At 38.3% G+C, this 21461-nt stretch overlaps 1 long non-coding RNA gene across 7 annotated transcripts in view; it reads left to right on the forward strand.

The window, feature by feature from the left end:
* The window catches only part of LOC111753002 (uncharacterized), a 308317-nt gene that overhangs the window by 226762 nt on the left and 60094 nt on the right, over window positions 1–21461 (forward strand). Inside the window, exon 7 of one of the 7 annotated variants that reach the window (XR_010323123.1) lies at window positions 18246–18319. The exons of the other annotated variants lie outside the window; for them this stretch is intronic. This is a non-coding gene — a long non-coding RNA (uncharacterized LOC111753002). Of the gene's footprint in view, window positions 1–18245; window positions 18320–21461 lie in introns of those variants that run through there. 7 annotated transcript variants of the gene reach the window in all.

A 21461-nucleotide genomic window follows, 5' to 3' on the forward strand; every position in this document is an offset into this window, starting at 1 on the left:
AATGAACTTATTTATCCGTTTTTTTTCTTTATAATTTAAGTTAGTTTCCTACTTATAACTAAATGTCCTTATAAGTCCATTATGATGTTTTTAAGTAAAGTCTTTACTAAATATAAGATACATACAGAAAAATGATCAAGTGATTACTTTTTACAAAGTGAACATATTCATGTAACCCCTGCCCAGATCAAGAAATAGTTACCAGAACCCCCAAAACTCTCCTCGTTCCCCGTATCGGTCACTACACACTCTTGAAGTAGTGTGAAACAGAAATTTTGTTTATCATAATTGATTTATTTTATCAATTTTAATTGTATATCGTGTTGGATTCATTACTTTTGTGTGTGGGCTTTCTAGTCATGGTCTTGTAGCTCCCACCCAGGTGATTGGGTGGGACTGTGTGATAGGGTAATTATGGCCTATCAAGGGGCTTGGTCAGGTTTGCCTTAAAGGAGAGCCATTTCCAGAGGAGAGACCCAGCAGCAGAGACCTGGAAGCAGGAGGCAGCACAGTGGGCTTCCTGGCCCAAGGACAGAGAAAGCTGTGAGTGCCTTTGGGCAAAGACCGAGGGCCAGGGAGAGGTGTGCCTGTGAGCACAGCTGGGGAGAGGTTGTCCTGATGAAGAGCTGTATCCTGAGTATTCCTGAGCCTGAATTTTAACCGTGACTTCCCTTATGATAAATACCATACTTGTGAGTATGGTCTCTGAGTTCTGTGTGGCCATTGCAATGAATTTTCAAACCCAGCAGAGAAGGAAAGAGTGCTGTGTGAGGGATGATTGGTGTCAGAATTGGTAAAGGTGGCAGAGAGAGGAAGCATGTCGACCTCCATCTCATGGAAATCAGCCTTGGGCTGTTGATCTTGGTTTCCTTTCCTCCTTGTGGGTTTGGAGGAGGTCAGATACCACCCCCGATCTGTTTTTACAATATAAATGGGATTATACAGTATGTGCTATATTCTGTCTGGCTTCTTTCTGTCAGCATTATTTTCTGAGAGAGATAATGTTGCTATACCCATGTTTGGTGTAGCAACAGTTGGTTCACTCCCAATGCTATATAGTATTACAGTTGGTTCATTCTCAATTCTATATAGTATTACCTGCATATACATACACCATTTATTTGTCCAGTTTACTATTGATGGACTTGGACATGTCTTTTTATGCATTTCTGTCGGGTATATGTCTACAAGTGGATATGCTGGGTTGTAAGTGGTGTGTATGTTGAGCTTTAGCAAATATTGGCAAACAATTTTCCAAAGTGATTCCATGAATTTATGTTCCTACCAACAATTTATGAGCACTTGTAATGTTCCATATCTCCAGCAACAGTTGGTATAGTCAGATTTTAAATTTTAACCTTTTGTTATTGTGTCTTGAATTTCCCTTTCCCATTAACCCTGGTGGCATAGTGGTGAAGAGCTACCGCTGCTAACCAAAAGGTCGGCAGTTTGAATCCACCAGATGTTCCTTGGTTTTTTTTTTTTTTTGGTGTAATAACTAATGATGTTGTGCACATTTAATAGGCTTATGAGCTATTTTGGTGTGGTCTTTTGTGAAGTGCCTGTTTAATAAGTCTTTTGCCCATTTTTTCTATTGGGTTTTCATTTTCTTAGCAATTTATTTGAGTTATTTATATTTTCGAGATACAAGTTTGTGTTTGGGCATATATTGCAGATTCTTCTCTCACTCTGTGGCTTGCTTCTTTCAAGTGACGTATTTTGATGAACAGAAATACTTAATGTGGTCCCATTTATAAATTCCTTTCCTTTATGATTGGTATTTTGTCTCATTAAAAAAAAAAATGTTTTGTTTGCAAGATAGTCTGTTTTCTTCTAGAAGTTTTACTGTTTTTACTTTTCACATTTAAATCTACCATCCACCTGGAGCCTATTTGTGTATATGAGTTAAGCATCAGTATATTTTTTCCCATATGAACATCCAATTGACCCAACAACACTTATTGAAAAGACCATCCTTTCCCCCTTGTCCTTCACTGTAATCTTTGTCATAAATGAAATGATCATGTATGTGTGGGTCTATTTCTGGACTCTCTATTATGTTCCACTGGTCTAGTCATTTTCCTTTGTGAAAATATCACAATTCTTAATCAGTGTAGTTTTATAATAAATTTTGATATGTGTTAATATAAGTCCTATTTTGTTCCTCATGATTATCTTTACTATTCTTGGTTTTGTGTACATCCATCTAAATTTTAGAATCAACTAATCAAATGAAACATATACACACAAAACCTGTTGGGAGCTTTCAGAGATTGCATTCTCTGCAGAATCAATTTGGAGAAAATAACTTTTAAATATTGAGTCTTTCAATCCATGGACATAGTATATCTTGCCAATTACATAGAATTTTTGTAAATTTCTAGTTCTTTTATTACTGCTCTAAGGAAATATAATTACTTTTGGTATATTGACTTTGAATCAGGGAACTTGCCAAATTGACTTGTTAATTATAGTTTATATGTAGATTCTTTTGGAATTTCTTGTTTGTAAATAATTTATAGTTTTATTTCTTCCTTCCCATTTCTTATACCTTGTTTTTTTCTTGTTTAATACTGATCATTAAAGATTTTTTAGTAAAATGTTGAATAGAATTGGTGATAATAAAAATCTTCTTGTTTCCCTTTAACAGTAGGAAAGATTTCAATATTTCACCATTAAATATTATACTTGTGGTAAGGTCCCTGGGTGGAGCAAATGGGTAAGTGCTTGACTACTAGCTGAAAGGTTGGTGGTTTGAATCCACCCAGAGGTGCCTTGGAAGACAGGCCTGGCGATCTGCTTCCAAAAGTTCATAGCCTTGAAAACCCTATAGAGCAGTTCTACTCAGCACACACAGGGTTGTCATGAGTCAGAATCGACTTGACAGCAACTAACAAAAACAAGGCTTTTGTAGATGTGCTTTATAAGATTAGAAGTTTCCTTTTTTTTTCCTTTTTACCAGACTTAAAAGCTTTGTGACTTTTTATCATGAATGGATAATAAATTTTATCAAATGTTTTTGTTGAGAAGAGGATAAGATTTTTCTCCTTCATTTTTCATTGATTTTGGTTAATGACATTGATTTTTGAGAATGTAAACTTACCTTATGTCACTGAAACAAATTATTTTTGGTTATGATATATTTTTATACTTCACTGGACTCAGTTTGCTAGTTTTTTTGTTTTAGGTTTATGCATTTATATTCATTAGAGCAAGTAGGCTATATTTTCCTTTCTTGGAATGGCTTTGTTAGATTTTTTAATCAAGGTTATTCTGGGCTGATAAAGTTGGAAAGTGACACCTATTTTGTTCTTCTGTGGAAGTGTATGGTATTTTTTCTTCCTTAAATGTTTGATAGAATTCACCAGTGAAGCCATTTGAGGCTAGAGTTTTCTTTGAAGGTTTTTTTTTCCCCCTTTTATTTTAAGTGAAAGGTTACACATCCAGTCAGTCTCTCATACAAAACCTTATATATACTTTGCTATATACTCCTAGTTGCTCTCCCTCTAATGAGACGGCATATTCCTTTCCTCTACCCTGTGTTTCTGTGTCCATTCAGCCAGCTTCTGTCCCCTTTGACCTTCACATTTCCCCTCCAGACAGGAGCTTCCCAGATAGTCTCATGTGTCTACTTGACCCAAGAAGCCCACTCCTCACCAGTATCATTTTTTGTCTTATAGTCCAGTCTAATCCTTTTCTGGAGAGTTGGCTTCGAAAATGGTTCCTGTCTTGGACTAACAGAAGGTCTAAGGACCATGACCTCCAGTATTCCTCTGGTCTCAGTCAGACCATTAAGTCTGGTCTTTCTACTAGAATTTGGGGTCTACGTCCCACTGCTCTCCTGCTCCTTTGGGGATTCTCTGTTGTGCTCCCTGTCATGGCAGTTATCGGATGTAGCTGGGCACCACCTAGTTCTTCTGGTCTCAGGCTGATGTAGTCTTTGATTTATGTGGCCCATTCTGACTCTTGGGCTCATTTTTACCTTGTATCTTTGGAGTTCTTCATTCTTCTTTGCTCCAGGTGGGTTGAGACCAATTGTTGCATCTTAGATGGCTGCTTGTTAGTGTTTAAAACCCCAGATGCCACTCTCTAAAATGGGATACAGAATGTTTTCTTAATAGTTTTTACTATGCCAATTGACCTATATGTCCCCTGAAACCATGGTCCCCAAACCCCAGCCCCTGCTACTCTGGCCTTCAAAGCATTCAGTTTATTCAGAAAACTTCTTTGCTTTTGGTATAGTCCAGTTGTGCTGACCTCTCCTACATTGTGTGTTGTCCATCACTTCACATTAATTAGTTCTTGTCTTCTGTCTAATTAGTGAGTCCCCCTCTCCCTTCCTTTCTCCTTCTCCCATCCTGTAACCACGAAAGAATATTTTCTTCTCTGTTTAGACTGTTTCTTGAGTTATTATAATAGTGGTCTCATACAGTATTTGTCCTTTTGCATCTGATTAATTTCACTCAGCATAATGCCTTCCAGGTTCCTCAGTGTTATGAAATGTTTCACAGATTCATCGTTGTTCTTTATCGATGCATAGTATTCCATTGTGTGAATATACCATAATTTATTTATCCATTCATCCATTGATGGGCATCTTGGTTGCTTCCATCTTTTTGCTATTGTAAACAGTGCTACAATGAACATTGGTGTGAAAATATCCATTCGTGTCATGGCTCTTACTTCTCTAGGATATATTCCAAGGAATGGGATTGCTGGATCATATGGTAATTCTATTTCTAGCTTTTTGAGGAAGTGCAAATTGATTTCCAAAGTGTTTGTATCATTTTACATTCCCATCAGCAGTGTATAAATGTTCCAGTCTCTCCATAACGTCTCCAACATTTATTATTTTGTGTTTTTTGGATTAATGCCAGCCATGTTGGAGTGAGACGAAATCTCATTGTAGTTTTGATTTGCATTTCTGTCAGTTTGTCGTACTGTGGGGGCTTGTGTGTTGCTGTAATGCTGGAAGCTATGCCACCAGTATTCAGATACCAGCAGGGTCACCCATGGAGGACAGCTTTCAGCTGAGCTTCCAGACTAAGACAGACTAGGAAGAAGGACCCGGCAGTCTACTTCTGAAAAGCATTAGCCAGTGAAAACCTTATGAATAGCAGTGGAACATTGTCTGATATAGTGCTGGAAGATGAGCCCCCCAGGTTGGAAGGCATTCAAAAGATAACTGGGGAAGAGCTGGCTCCTCAAAGTAGAGTCGACCTTAATGACGTGGATGGAGTAAAGCTTTCAGGACCTTCATTTGCTGATGTGGCACAACTCAAAATGAGAAGAAACAGCTGCAAACATCCATTAATAATCAGAACCTGGAATGTACAAAGTATGAATCTAGGAAAATTGGATATCATCAAAAATGAAATGGAATGCATAAACATCGATTTCCTAGGTATTAGTGAGCTGAAATGGACTGGTATTGGCCATTTTGAATCAGACAATCATATAGTCTACTCTGCTGGGAGTGACAACTCGAAGAGGAACGGTGTTGCATTCATTGTCAAAAAAGAACGTTTCAAGATCTATCCTGAAGTACAACGCTGTCAGTGATAGGATAATATCCATACACCTACAAGGAAGACCAATTAATACGACTATTACTCAAATTTACGCACCAACCACTAGGGCCAAAGATGAAGAAATAGAAGATTTTTATCAGCTGCTACAGTCTGAAATTGATCGAACATGCAATCAAGATGCATTGATAATTACTGGTGATTGGAATGCAAAAGTTGGAAACAAAGAAGGATCAGTAGTTGGAAAATATGGCCTTGGTGATAGAAACAATGCCGGAGATCGAATGATAGAATTTTGCAAGACCAATGACTTCTTCATTGCAAATACCTTCCTTCACCAACATAAACGGTGGCTATACACATGGACCTCACCAGATGGAACACACGGAAATCAAATTGACTACATGTGTGGAAAGAGATGATGGAAAAGCTCAATATCATCAGTCAGAACAAGGCCAGGGGCCGACTGTGGAACAGACCGTCAATTGCTCATATGCAAGTTCGAGCTGAAACTGAAGAAAATCAGAGCAAGTCCACGAGAACCAAAATATGACCTTGAGTATATCCCACCTGAATTTAGAGACCATCTTAAGAATAGATTTGACACATTGAACACTAGTGACCGAAGACCAGATGAGTTGTGGAATGACATAAAGGACATCACCCATGAAGAAAGCAAGAGGTCACTGAAAAGACAGGAAAGAAAAGACCAAGGTGGATGTCAGAGGAGACTTTAAAACTTGCTCTTGAGGGTCGAGCAGCTAAAGCAAGAGGAAGAATTCATGAAGTAAAAGAATTGAACAGAAGATTTCAAAGGGCCTCTCGAGAAGACAAAATAAAGTATTGTAATGACATGCGCAAAGAGCTGGAAATGGAAAACCAAAAGGGGAGAACACACTCGGCGTTTCTCAAGCTGAAAGAACTGAAGAAAAAATTCAAGTCTCGAGTTGCAATAGTTAAGGATTCCATGGGGAAAATATTAAATGATGCAGGAAGCATCAAAAGAAGATGGAAGGAATACACAGAGTCAGTATACCAAAAAGAATTAGTTGATATTGAACCATTTCAAGAGGTGGCATGTGATCAGGTACTGATGGTACTGAAGGAAGAAGTCCAAGGTGCTCTGATGGCATTGGTGAAAAACAAGGCTCAAGGGACTGATGGAATATCAATTGAGATGTTTCAACAAACAGATGCAGCGCTGGAGGTGCTCACTCATCTATGCCAAGAAATATGGAAGACAGCTTCCTGGCCAACTGACTGGAAGAGATCCATATTTATGCCTATTCCCAAGAAAGGTGATCCAACCGAATGTGGAAATTATAGAACAATATCATTAATATCACACGCAAGCAAAATTCTGCTGAAGATCATTCAAAAACGGCAGCAGCAGTATATCGACAGGGAACTGCCAGAAATTCAGGCCGGTTGCAGAAGAGGACATAGAAGCAGGGATATCATTGCTGATGTCAGATGGATCTTGGCTGAAAGCAGAGAATACCAGAAGGATGTTTACCTGTGTTTTATTGATTATGCAAAGGCATTTGACTGTGTGGATCATAACAAACTATGGGTAACACTGCGGAGAATGGGAATTACAGAACACTTAATTGTGCTCATGAGGAACCTTTACATAGATCAAGGGGCAGTTGTTCAGACAGAACAAGGGGATACTCATTGGTTTAAAGTCAGGAAAGGCGTGCGTCAGGGTTGTATTTTTTCACCATACCTGTTTAATCTGTATTCTGAACAAATAAATGCGAGAAGCTGGGCTATACGGAGAAGAATGGGGCATCAGGATTGGAGGAAGACTCATTAATAACCTGCGTTATGCAGATGACACAACCTTGCTTGCTGAACGTGAAGAGGACTGGAAGCACTTACTAGTAAAGATCAAAGACCACAGCCTTCAGTATGGATTACACCTCAACCTAAAGAAAACAAAAATCCTCACAACTGGACCAATGAGCAACATCATAATAAACGGAGAAAAGATTGAAGTTGTCAAGGATTTCATTTTACTTGGATCCACAATCAACAGCCATGGAAGCAGCAGTCAAGCAATCAAAAGACGCATTGCATTGGGCAAATCTGCTGCAAAGGACCTCTTCAAAGTGTTGAAGAGCAAAGATGTCACCCTGAAGACTAAGGTGTGCCTGACCCAAGCCATGGTATTTTCAATCACATCGTATGCATGTGAAAGCTGGACAATGAATAAGGAAGACCGAAGAACAGTTGACGCCTTTGAATTGTGGTGTTGGCAAAGAATATTGAATATATCATGGACTGCCAAAAGAATGAACAAATCTGTCTTAGAAGAATTAGAACCAGGATGCTCCTTAGAAGCAAGGATGGTGAGACTGCCTCTTACATACTTTGGACATGTTGTCAGGAGGGTTGAGTCCCTGGAGAAGGACATCATGCTTGGCAGAGTACAGGGTCAGCGGAAAAGAGGAAGACCCTCAACGAGGTGGATTGACACAAGGGCTGCAACAATGAGCTCAGGCATAACAACAATTGTAAGGATGGCGCGGGACCTGGCAGTGTTCCGTTCTGTTGTGCATAGGGTCGCTATGAGTCGGAACCGACTCGACGGCACCTAACAACAACAATAACAATGGCTGATGTGAAACCCTGGTGGCATAGTGGTTAAGTGCTACGGCTGCTAAGCAAAAGGTCAACAGTTCGAATCCACCAGGCACTCCTTAGAAACTCTATGGGGCAGTTCTACTCTGTCCTATAGGGTCGGTATGAGTCGGCATCGACTCGACGGCAACGGGTTTGGTTTTGGTTTTGTAATGGCTAATGAACGTGAGCATTTCCTCATGTATTTGTTAGCTACCTGAATATCTTCTTTAGTGAAGTGTCTGTTCAAATCCTTGCCCATTTTTTATTTGGGTTATTTGTCCTTTTGTAATTGAGTTTTTGTAGTAACATGTAGATTTTAGATATCAGGCGGTGATTGGAAATGTCATAGCTAAAAACTTTTTCCCAATCTGTAGGTGATCTTTTTACTCTTTTGGTGAAGTCTTTGGATGAGCATAGGTGTTTGACTTTTAGGAGCTCCCAGTTATCTAATATCTCTTTTCCTGTTTTTGCAGTTCTAGTAATGTTTCGCATATGGTTTATGCCGTGTATTAGGGCTTCTAGCGTTGTTCCTATTTTTTCTTCCATGAACTTTATCATTTTAGATTTTATATTTAGGTCTTTGATCCATTTTGAGTTGTTTTTTTGTGCATGGTGTGAAGTATGGGTCTTTTTTCACTTTTTTGCAGATGGCTATCCAGTTATGCCAGCACCATTTGTTAAACAGGCTGTCTTTTTCCCCATTTAACAGACTTTGGGTCTTCGTCAAAAATCAGTTGCTCATATGTGGATGGATTTATGTCTGGATTCTCAATTCTGTTCCATTGGTCTATGTATCTGTTGTTGTACCAATACCAGGCTGTTTTGACTACTGTGGCGGTATAATATGTTCTAAAGTCAGGTAGCGTGAGGCCTCCCACTGTGTTCTTCTTTTTCAGTGTTGCTTTACTTATCTGGGGCCTCTTTCCCTTCCCTATGAAGTTGGTGATTTGTTTCTCCATCTCATTAAAAAATGTCAGTGGTATTTGGATTGGGATTGCATCGTATCTATAGATCGCTTTGAGCAGAATAGACATTTTTACAATGTTGAGTCTTCCTATCCATGAGCAAGGTGTGTTTTTCCACTTATGCAACTTTTTTTGTTTCTTGCAGTAGTGTCTTGTAGTTTTCTTTGTATAGGTCTCTTACATCTCCGGTTAGATTTATTCCTAAGTACTTAATTTTTTTAGGGGCTATTGTAAATGGTATTGATTTGGTGATTTCTTCTTCATCGCTCTCTTTATTGATGTAGAGAAATCCAACTGATTTATGTATGTTTATCTTGTATCCTGAAACTCTGCTGAACTCTTCTATTAGTTTCAGTAGTTTTCTTAAGGATTCTTTAGGTTTTTCTGTGTATAAAGTCATGTCATCTGCACACAGAGATACTTTTACTTCTTCTTTGCTGATTTGGATGGCCTTTATTTCTTCACCTAGCCGTATAGCTCTGGCTAGGACCTCCAGCACACTGTTGAATAAGAGTGGTGATAAAGGGCATCCTTGTCTGGTTCCTGCTCTCTTTGGAAATGGTTTCAATCTCTCTGCGTTTAGGATGATGTTGGCTATTGGCTTTGTATAAATGCCCTTTATAGTGTTTAGGAATTTTCCTTCTATGCCTGTTTTGCTGAGAGTTTTTATCATGAATGGGTGTTGGATTTTGTCAGATGACTTTTCGGCATCAACTGATAAGATCATGTGGTTCTTGTCTTTTGTTTTATTTATATGCTGGATTACATTGATCGTTTTTTTTAATGTTGAAGCTTCCCTGCATGCCTGGTATGAATCCCACTTGGTCCTGGTGAATTATTTTTTTGATATCTTGTTGAATTCTATTGGCTAGGATTTTTTGGAGGATTTTTACATCTAAGTTCATGAAGGATATTGGCCTGTAATTTTCTTTTTTGTGGAGTCTTTTTTTTTTTTTTTTTACCTGGTTTTGGTATCAGGGTTATACTGGCTTCATAGAATGACTTTGGGAGTATTCTATCCTTTTCTATGCTCTGAAATACCTTTGGTAGTAGTGGTCTTAACTCTTCTCTGAAAGTTTGGTAGAATTCTCCAGCGATGTAGGTTTGTTTTTAATTAAAGATTTAATTTTATCTTTTAGATCCGGATAATTTTAGATTTTTAAATTTCTTCATATGTCATTTTTGGTAATTATTTTTTCTTGGAATTTGTCCATTTTATTCAAATTGCCAAATCTATTCAGGTAAAATCATTCAGAATATTATTTATTTGTATCCTTTTTTTTTTTATTGCTTTATTAGCTGTCAGCCTTGTCCATCAAAGGACCTTCAGTGTTAACCATGTAGAATATATACCTTTTTAAAAAATTTTTTTTATGTTTTAGATGAAATGTATTCTTTTTAATATGCTAGACTCCAGTAGCGTTGGATCCTTTTGAATGTATCACATTGATAAATAGTACATTTTCTTTCTTCTTGATCAGTGTTATTAGGGATTTATCAATTTTGATCATCTTCTTAAAAAAACAAATTTTAGTTTTGTTGATTTTTCTGTATTTTATGTTTATTTGTACTTAACTGACATCTGTTTTTACCTTTGGATTTAACTTCGTGTTCTTTTTTAAAGTTGTACACTTAGCTCATTGCTTTCAAAATTTCTTTTTTTCTAAAATATATACATTTTAAAGCTATAACTTTTCCTCTAAGTATAACTTTAGCTTCATTCCAAGTTCATCCAGTTTATATAATCTTCTAATTTCTATTGTGATTTCTTCTTTGACCAATGAATTACATAGAAATGTTGTTGTTGTTGTTGCTGTTAGGTGCCATCGAGTCAGTTCCAACTGATAGTGACCCTGTGTACAACAGAACAAAACACTGCCCAGGCCTGTGCCATCTTTACAATCATTATTCTTGAGCCCATTGTTGCAGCCATTGTGTCAATCCATCTCATTGAGGGTCTTCCTCTTTTTTGCTGACCCTCTCCTTTACCGAGCATGATATCCTTCTCCAGGGACTGGTCCCTCCTGGTAACATGTTCAGAGTATGGGAGATAAAGTTTCAGCATCCTTCTCTCTAAGGAGCATTCTGGCTGTACTTCTTCCAACACAGATTCATTTGTTAGTTCTTCCAGTAGTCCACGATGCATATATTCAATATTCTTCCCCAACGCCATAATTCAAAGGGATCATTCCCTCTTCTGTCTTCCTTACTCATTGCCCAGCTGTCACATGCATATGAGGCAATTGAAAATATCATGGCTTGAATTCCCACCCCAAGGCTTGAGTTAGGAGCACCTTAATCTTTTTTTTTTTTAATCTTTAAAGGGACATCTTTGCTTTTTAACACTTGAAAGAGGTCTTTTGCAGTGTATCATTTTATTTCTTGACTGCTGCTTCCAGTGCCGTTGATTATGGATCCAAGTAAAATGAAGCCCTTGATAACTTCATTCCTTTTCCATTGATCATGATGTTGCTTATTGGTCCAGTTGTGAAGATTTGAAAATACATTACTTAATATATGTTTTGGGGATTTTATAGTTATCTTTTTGCTATTGATTTCTAAGTCTTGGTTAGTCTCTGGTTCTCATTCTTTCTTCTCCTTCTTAGACTGCAATTACACATTTGCTAGGTTTCCACCCTCCCCCCCCCCATATCCCACATCTTTTACAGTTTTTCATGTATTTTTTGTACTTTGTATTCTCCATGCTACTTAATCTTCTAGTTTATTAATTAACTCTTTAGTTGGGTCCAATCTACTTTGTGCAATCCATCTGTCAAATTATTTATTATATTTTTCAGTTCTAGAATTTCCATTAGATTATTTTTATATATTTTACTTCTCTAGTGAAACTCTCTGTCTCATTATCTATTTTATTTAATAAATTAGTCACAGTTATTTTGAAATCTTTGATAATATTTTGGTCACCTCTGGGCTTGTTTGTGTGTTTTTTTTTTTTTTTTTCCTATTTCTTGGCATGCTTGGTAATATTTGGCAGTATCTGGACAATTTTATATGACAACTTTTAGAGACTCTGGATTTTTTCCATCTCTAGAGGACATTCATCCTATTCCCTGGAAGATGGCTAAAGTGGGAACCATTCTTCTCATTCTAATAAGGAACAAAGAGAATTCAAGGATAGTTGGCCGTCTTCCTAAGTCTTGGTTTGCCTCTGGTTCTCATTTCCTTTTAGGATGTAACAACTGACAACTCAGGGTGTTAGTTGTTGTTGTCGTTAGTTGCCGTTTAGCTGACTCTGACTCATGGTGACCTTATGCATAGCAGAATGAAATGTTGCCCAGTCCTGTGCCATCTTCATGATCGTAAGTATGTTTGAGTCTGTTGTTGTGGCCATTGTGCCAGTCCATTTCATTGAGAGTTTCCCTCGTTTTTGCTGACCCTCTATCAAACATGATGTCCTTTGCTAGCGATTAGTCTTTCCTGATGAGGTGTCCAAAGTAAGTGAGTTGAAGTCTCACCATCCTCAATTCTAGGGTGTTTACTGGGGCCATTTCTCATTGTTGAATCTTGAACTCCAATTTTTGTCTCCAGTACATTGAGAGAGTTCCAAAACTTCTACTCTGCTTTTCAGTCGCTTTCTCTTTGGCTTTTTAGCTTCTTGTACAGCCATTAAATCAGTAAATGCCTACAAGTAAATAAACCATGGCAGAGTGTTGGGCTAACTTCACTGGGATCTCTTGTCTCTGGGATTTAGCCCCTCATAACATTTTGGTTTAGCATCAGTTGTATCCTCCAGCCCTATGAGATTGCCAAAAGTTCTGCTGGCTTCTCTGCCTTTCAGCAGCAGCTCTTCTACCTAACTTCCCAGCCTCTCCCTGGGCCAAGAATTGGCAAGTACCCGAAGGGGAAAAGCAGCATGTAATATATGAGTTTACTTCAGTGAGCTTTTCTTCTCTCCAGGATTATGGCCTCTCAAGTCTTAGCTGCCTCATCAGCTATCTAATCTTTTAAAAAATATTTTCAGGGGATTTTATATGGATTCTCTGCAGGAGCCGTAGGTATTTCATCTTAGCTACAAGTGGAAGTCTCATGGCTTTTTATTTTATTAAGAATGTTTGCTATAGAATGTTGAAAAATATCTAGAAAGACCATATATCCTGTGATTGTTGAATTCTAATGAAATTGTTCATAAGTGCGTCTTCATACAGATACTGAGATATGGACACTGTGACAATACTTCAGCCAATTCCTGGATATTTTCTCTCAATCCTGAAAGAAAGACAGATAAGAAGCGTGTTTTGCCCAGGAAAAAAAAAAAAAGACAATGAGATTAACAGGGGGATAATTTCATGGAAGTTAAATTAATTCTAGAATTATGAGAGAAGATTGCTATATGGCCAAATTAGTAGGGGAGATTTCTGTCCTGGCGCTGGTTTTTTTTTCATGGCTAAATAACTTTTAAAAACTTTTTGCAAGGCATTGTCTCCACTAGGGAATTCTTTGGTGTGAACATAGAGCTTCACAACAGGTGATCCTAGGAAACACCTTCTAGTTGTGTCATTCCGGAGAAGTCCCTACCCTCAGTGGCTCCGGTGCAAAGTGGAGAGGATAAACCCTGCCATGCTTATCTCATGGGATTTTTGTGAAGATTGAAAGAGATAGTGAGTACAGATGTGGCCTAGGAACCAGAAGCTGCTATGCAGATGGGTGACAAAGCAGATTCTTTGACTCAGATATTTAAAGTTTCAAAGCTCTTGATCCTTGATTAGAACTTGATTTTCTGTCCATTTCTTATCAGAGTGTACTGGATTAGCGCTTCTCTTAATGGAAAGGGTGAACCAAAATCTCTTCTGCACCTGAATTTCACAATGAAATCCAAGCTAAACAAAGCCCCGTTCTGCCTGCTTCCTGCTGTCTTATTACTCTTAATGCCCCTTGATTACAATGAACTGTTCCTATCTGTCATCCTTTTAACCCCTCCTCAGCCTTATTTCACATTCCCATGTATCTCTGCCAGCCAAGCAGTTTATTTTCCTCTTCCTGTTTGGATTAAAGGGGTTAAGCTGCATGGGCTTCTTCGGAAACCCAGTTAAGACACTGTTCTCAGCCCCAGCTAATAGTGCTCAGTTATGTTTGCATGATGCTTTTCCCCACTGAGAGAGCACAAACAGAACAGGAGCACCGTGGCATTCCTATCACCTACTCTGTTTTCTTTTTCTTCTTGTCTAAGCATGAATTTGTTTACACAAAGCTAGCTTTCCCCCCCTGCTCCCGAGATGATTTTGGCCCATTTTCAACTCTCATTCTTTCTGTGGCGTTGGGAGTAGTTAGTCATTTGTGCATCAGTGAGAAGAGGGATTTAGTGAATAGGAAGACCATAGACTTTCCTCTTTGGTCCTTCCTTCCCTGACAAAGTAAATCCCACTGAAAAACAGCATTAATAGAGCATGACGGTTTGAAGAATAGAGCCCTAACTGTTGACATTTCTGTTGTCAAGCCAGGTATTATGCTGTGATAAAGAAAAGACACATTTTTAAAAAAGACAATCTCCATGGCATTAGGTTTATTAGTGCAATATCATTGTCATTGTCCTCGACTCCCCAATACACTTAAGGGCCTATCAATATTTCTATTAAAAAATCCCATTTGCTGTCATTTAAAAGTAGCCTGGCTATGTCAGATCATTTAAACTGAAATTATAGATCAATTATTTTTAGGTTTATTATTGAATGTCAAGGGTGGTTAAATTCACTGAATTGGTAGGAGTTGAATAGTCTCTGCTCTGGAGGAAAATGGTCAATGTAAAGCCAGGATATTGTGCAGGCCTTAGACGAAACATTTAACTCACTTTAACATGAATCACTCTTAGTTAGCCATGTGTATCAATGAGAGAATAGATTTACTACTTCATGATTAGGATCATAGATGACCCCAAATAACCTCAGTTCTTCATCCTGGAGATATGAGACCTAATTGCTGACTAGATACCATAAAAAGGGGTCAGCACGCTCTGGCCTAGGGCAGGGCATGGCATCTATTGAGCACTCCCGGGACGCCAGATTGGGTTAGATAATGAGCACAATAACCCAACAAGTTAAGGCGCTAATATTTTTCAGATCAGGAAACTAAGATTCACAGAGGTTTAAAAACTTTCAAAGTTAGGCCCCTAACAAGCATCTTAACCTAAGGCTCTTGGATTCCAAAGTCCTTAAGTTTCTTTGTACTGTCGAGATACACTAGATGTTTTTCTTTTTTTTTCCTTCAGTGAAATCTACTAGTCACCTGCATTGCCTTCTCTGTCCTGTTTTCTATTTTGGAAAGCCTGTCCACATTGAAAGCTGTTTTCTGCTTCTGCCTGAAACTGCCATCAGTATATGGAATATGCCTCATCTTTTTTTAAGATTCCATGATTGGATGTAGGCTGGCAAAATTTGATGTTGGCCTAGGTTTTGTTTCCTTTCCTTTCATTGATTCATTCATTTGGTAGAAACACTATTTTTCTCACTAGCAATATATGTGTCTCTTTCCCCACATTCAGTCTAAAATAGGTGTTAATCACTTTTTTATATTTTTGCCAGCGAGGTTGCTGTATAGCAATTGTTTTTGTTAGATGCTGTCAAAGTGGTTCTGACTTATAGTGACCCTATATACAACGGAACAAAACATTGCCTGATTCTGAGCTATCCTTGGAATGGTTGCTATGTTTGAGTCCATTGTTGCAACCACTGTGCCAATCCATCTCGTTAAGGGTCTTCCTCTTTTTTTCTGACCTGCTTTCCCAAGCATGATGTCCTTCTCCAGGGACTGGTCCCTCCTGATAACATGTCCAAAGTACATGAGATGAAGTTTTGCCATCCTCGCTTCCAAGGAACATTCTGGCTATACTTCCAAGACAGACTTGTTCGTTCTCCTGGCAGTCCATGGTGTATTCGGTATTCCTCACCAACATCATAATTCAAAGGCATCAATTCTTCTTTGGTCGTCCTTATTTGCTGTCCAGCTTTTGCATGCATATTAGGTGATTGAAAATATCATGGCTTGGGTCAGGTGCACCTGAGTCCTCAAAGTGACATCTTTGTTTTTCAACACTTTAAAGAGGTCTTTTGCAGCAGATTTGCCCAGTGAAATATGCCCTTTGATTTCCTGACTGCTGCTTCTGTGGGCATTGATTTTGGATCCAAGTAAAATCCGCCTGGCCTTTGTAAGTTTGTCATCCTGTGGTGGCTTGTGTATTGTCATGGATTAAATTGTGTCCCCCTAAAAATATGTGTCAACTTGGTTAGGCCATGATTCCCAGTATTGTGTGGTTGTCCTCCATTTTGTGATTGTAATTTTATGCTAAAGAGGATTAGGGTGGGATTGTAACATAACTCTTACTCAGGTCACCTCCCTGAACCAATGTAAAGGGAGTTTCCCTGGGGTGGGGCCTGTACCACCTTTTATCTCAAGAGAAAAAAGGAAAGGGAAGCAAGCAGAGAGTTGGGGACCTCATACCACCAAGGAAGCAGCACCAGGAGCAGAGCGCATCGTTTGGACTCAGGGTCCCTGCACCTGAGAAGCTCCTTGACCAGGGGAATCTGAGGACAAGGACCTTCCTCCAGAGCCAACAGAGGGAAAAAGCCTTCCCCTGGAGTTGACACGCTAAATTTGGACTTTTAGCCTACTTTACTGTGAGAAAATAAAACTCTTTGTTAAAGCCATCCACTTGTGGTATTTCTGTTTTAGCAGCACTAGATAACTGAGACACGTCTTGTGATGCTGGAAGCTATACCACTGGTATTTCCAATACCAGCAGGGTCGCCCACCATGGACAGATTTCAGCAGAGCTTCCAGGCTAGGACAGACTAGGGAGAAGGACCTGGCGATCTACTTCTGAAAAAACTGGCCAGTGAAAGCACTATGAATAGCAGCGGAACATTGTCTGTGCAGTGACGTCCCTGGTTAAAACATTTCCTCACCTCTAGTGAATTTCGGTATCTTTTCAGCACCTTTCGTAGGCCTTATGGATTGTTCTTATGTGAATTTCCCGTGCATATCATATTCTCATTTTTTTTTCTTTCCCCTCTTGGGGTCGTTTTTTCTTTTGTTTGTATTTTAAATTTAAAACTTTTGAAAAATAGATTGGGCTATTTGTGTATGTGTTACATATTCACAAATATGTAGGTATAACTAAGTTATACCATATATCAAAGTGACAAATCTTGAGAAAAATGGCTCTGGAGACTATTGTAGATCTTCGCATAACATGCTGTCGAAAAGTGGGATTCTCAGCCTTAAGACAAACCCTTTCACTCTCTTCCTAAAAACTACAAGAGGGGATTGCTATAGTTTTTCTCCATGGGTTTTAAAAGTTGCTTGCACAGGAATTACAGTTTAAGCATCCGCTCTGATAAAACTGGCATATTATCTACTCAAATCAATTATATTATTATGCTTTTTCACTTCAAAGTGGTAGTATTTGAAGCCGATTGAATGGAATTCAAATCAGTAATTTTTTTTCCCCAGATGAAAAAGCATGTATTTCTTTATCAAAGACTATTTTCTTGCTAAATTGGCTGTTTTGCCTTTGAGCTACTGAAATGTTTTGTTTTTCATTTTGTAAATAAAAGAAATTTAGTATTCCAACCCTAAGATAAAATTCTCTCTTGCTTTTTAAAAAAAATATAATCTTCAAGCTGCAAGCAAATAGGGTTAATTTTAAAGGCTATTACTGAAACTGGATGGCTTTACCCATATGGGTATCAGATAGAGATTGCTATCATTGTATTTGAAAAACTTATGTAAAAAAGTATATTACGCTTTCAACACTAGATGCTGATACTGAATGTCTACTGTGTCTACTGGAAAAGCTTCCCCCTCCCCTTGTTTCAGGGTCAAATACGTTTGAGGAATTTGATTTTCTTCTTGTGGATTTTGTAGTTGCTCAGAAAATTAAGGTCATATTTAATTTCTTTCATTTTGGTAGGGCCATTTCAGCTCTGATTCTATAGCCTGGATTCTTATTCTTTTCAGGGTATCTATGAACCACTTTGAATATCAACCAAAAAAAAAAAAAAAAAAAGTCATCCAAATAACTTTTGCTACTCCCTGGGCTGTCTTTAACTTTTTATGAAGAAAAAAATCTGAATTTTAATGTGGTCAAATTTATCAACCTTTTTCTTTTCAGGTTAGTACCTTTTTTGATGTCTTATTAAAGAAAGCCATCCGAAATTCTGAGGATATAAAGGTATTCACCTACCTTACTTTTAAATTTTATTTTATTGTACTTTAGATGAAGGTTTATAGAACAAACTAGTTTCCCATTGAACAGTTAGTACACATATTATTTTATGACATTGGTTAACAATCCCACAACATGTCAACACTCTCCCTTCTCAACCGTAGGTTCCCTATTACCAGCTTTCCTGTCCCCTCCTGCCTTCTAGTCCTTGCCCCAGGGCTGGTGTGCCCCTTTATTCTCATTTTGTTTTATGGCCTTGTCTAATCTTTGGCTGAAGGGTGAACCTCAGGAGTGACTTTATTACTGAGCTGATAGGGTGTCTGGGGGTCACCTACCTCACTTTTAAAAGCTTTAGAATTTTGTTGTTCACATTTAGGTCTGTAACCTACTTAGAATTGATTTTTGTGTTCAGAGTGAGATATGGGTCCCCAAATGGATATCCCCTGTTACCAGCACATTTTATTTAAAAGAATATTATTTCCCGGCGCTCTCAAGTACCATCTCTGTCATAAATCAAGTTCCATACATGTCTACGTGACTAGGAATGTTTCTTAGATTTTTTTTGAGCAATTTGTTTATACCAGTACCACCAGGACCATATGTTATTTACTACAACTTTTAATGTTTTCTTATCTTATACATCTTCTAGAGTATTTTGGCTATTGTTTTATTTTTGAATTTCCACATAAATATTAGAATTCACTCGCCAAATTTCACAAAAAATATATTGGGATTTTTATTGAGATTGCTTTGAATTTGTTAGCTGATTTGGGAGCCTAATGCGTTAAATTGTGGCTCCCAAAACATATATTCACCCAGAACCTGATGATATGACCTTATTTGGAAGTCTTTGTAGATACACTTAAGGATCTTGAGATGAGATCATCCTGGATTAGGCTGGGCCCTAAATTCAATGGGGAGTGTCCTCAGAAGAGATAGAAAAAGAAGATACAGAGGTACAGAAGAAAAGCCAATGAGAAGACAGAGATAGAGATTGGAATGATGCAGCCACAAGACAAGGAATGCCAAGGATTGCTAGCAGCCACCAGTAGCTAGGAGAGCAGCTAGGAGCCACCAGGAGCTAGGAGAGTAGCTAGGAGCCACCAGGAGCTAGGAGAGTAACTAGCAGCCATCAGTAGCTAGGAGAATAGTTAGGAGCCATCAGGAGCTAGGAGAGTAGCTAGCAGCCACCAGTAGCTAGGAGCCACCAGTAGCTAGGAGCCACCAGTAACTAGGAGAGTAGCTAGCAGCTACCAGTAGCTAGGAGAGTAGCTAGCAGCCATTTGTAGCTAGGAGAGTAGCTAGGAGCCACCAGGAGCTAGGAGAATAGATAGCAGCCACCAGGAGCTAGGAGAATAGCTAGGAGCCATCAGGAGCTAGGAGAGTAGCTAGCAGCCATCAGAAGCTAGGAGAGTAGCTAGGAGCCCCCAGTAGCTAGGAGCCACCAGTAGCTAGGAGCCATCAGGAGCTAGGAGAATAGCTAGCAGCCACCAGTAGCTAGGAGAGTAGCTAGGAGCCACCAGGAGCTAGGAAAAAAGCTAGGAGCCACCAGGAGCTAGGAGAGTAGCTAGGAGCCACCAGGAGCTAGGAGAGTAGCTAGCAGTCACCAGTAGCTAGGAGAATAGCTAGTAGCCACCACGAGCTAGGAGAATAGCTAGCGGCCACCAGTAGTTAGGAGCCATCAGGAGCTAGGAGAGTAGCTAGGAGCCACCAGGAGCTAGGAGAGTAGCTAGGAGCCACCAGGAGCTAGGAGAGTAGCTAGGAGCCACCAGGAGCTAGGAGAGTAGCTAGGAGCCACCAGGAGCTAGGAGAGTAGCTAACAGCCACCAGTAGCTAGGAGAGAGGCATGAAATGGATTTTCCCTGAAAGCATCAAAAAGTGAATCAATCCTGCTGACACTTTAATTTCAGACTTCTGTCCTCCAGAAGGGGGGGGAGGTGGATAAATTTTTGTTATTTTAAGCTACTCAGTTTGTGAACATTTGTTATGGCAGTTCTAGGAAACTTACACAGATTTAATTGTCAAATTTAAAATATTGAGTCTTCTAATCTGTGAATATGTAGTATCTTACCATTCATTTAGCTCTTCTTTAAAGTTTCTCAATAGACTTTATAACTTTCCCCTTAGGAGTCTTGGAACCTTTTGTTATATTCATTACTAGGTATTTCATATGTCTGATGCTATTATGAATGGTATTTTAAATTTTATTTCAGACTCTAACTACTTGTTGCTGGTATATGGAAATATAATCAATTTTCATATATTTATATTCTGCCAACTTGCTAAATTCTGTTATTAATGCTAAAACTTATATGCATATTCTTTTGGATTTACACAATTATACCATCTGCATATAAAAACTGTTTTTTTTCCTTACTGTGTTGGCTGGAACTTCCAGACCAGTGCTGAAGAGACATGGAGATAATAAATACCCACGTCTTGTTTCTTGTCTCAAAAGGAAGATTTTCAATGTTTAACAATTAAATGTGATGTTTATAGTAGTTTTTTTTAAAGAAAATTCTTTCTCAAATTTCTTTTATTCCTAGTTTCGCCAACTTTTTGTTAGTTTTTCATGAGTATAATTTTATCAAATGCTTTTTCTGCACCTTTTGAGATGGCTGTATGATTTTTCTCCTTTAATTTGTTAATGTGATAAATTACATTGATTGATTTCCTAAAATTAATGAAACCTTGCATTCATTGGATGAGCTTAACTTCATCATGGCATATTTTCCTTTTCGTATATCGCTATATTCAGTTTGCTTATATTTTATTAGGATGTTCAGTTTGCGTATAGATTAATGACTGAAACTCTCTTTTAATTTCCTTTCTTGTACCACCTTTGTGAGGTTTTGGTATCAATATCATACTAGTTTCTTAAATGAGGTAGAGAGTGGTTTTTCTTTTCCTATTATCTGGAAGATTTTGTATAAGGCTAGAATTATTTTTTCCTTGAATGCTTGGTATATCTCGGTAGTGAAGCCATTTGGACTTGGAGTTTTTTTTACAGAAAAGTGTTTGATTTTGATCTAATCATTTCATGGATATACGTCAGGGTGATATTTAAAATCTTTAGCAATAGATATAGGGTGGGCATAGGCTAACCCGAGTGGACACCTGATTAATAAAAATTGATGCCATGTATAAATAAATAATATGACT

The sequence above is a fragment of the Loxodonta africana genome, chromosome 10, assembly GCF_030014295.1.
Source record: "Loxodonta africana isolate mLoxAfr1 chromosome 10, mLoxAfr1.hap2, whole genome shotgun sequence".
Lineage (NCBI taxonomy): Eukaryota > Metazoa > Chordata > Mammalia > Proboscidea > Elephantidae > Loxodonta > Loxodonta africana.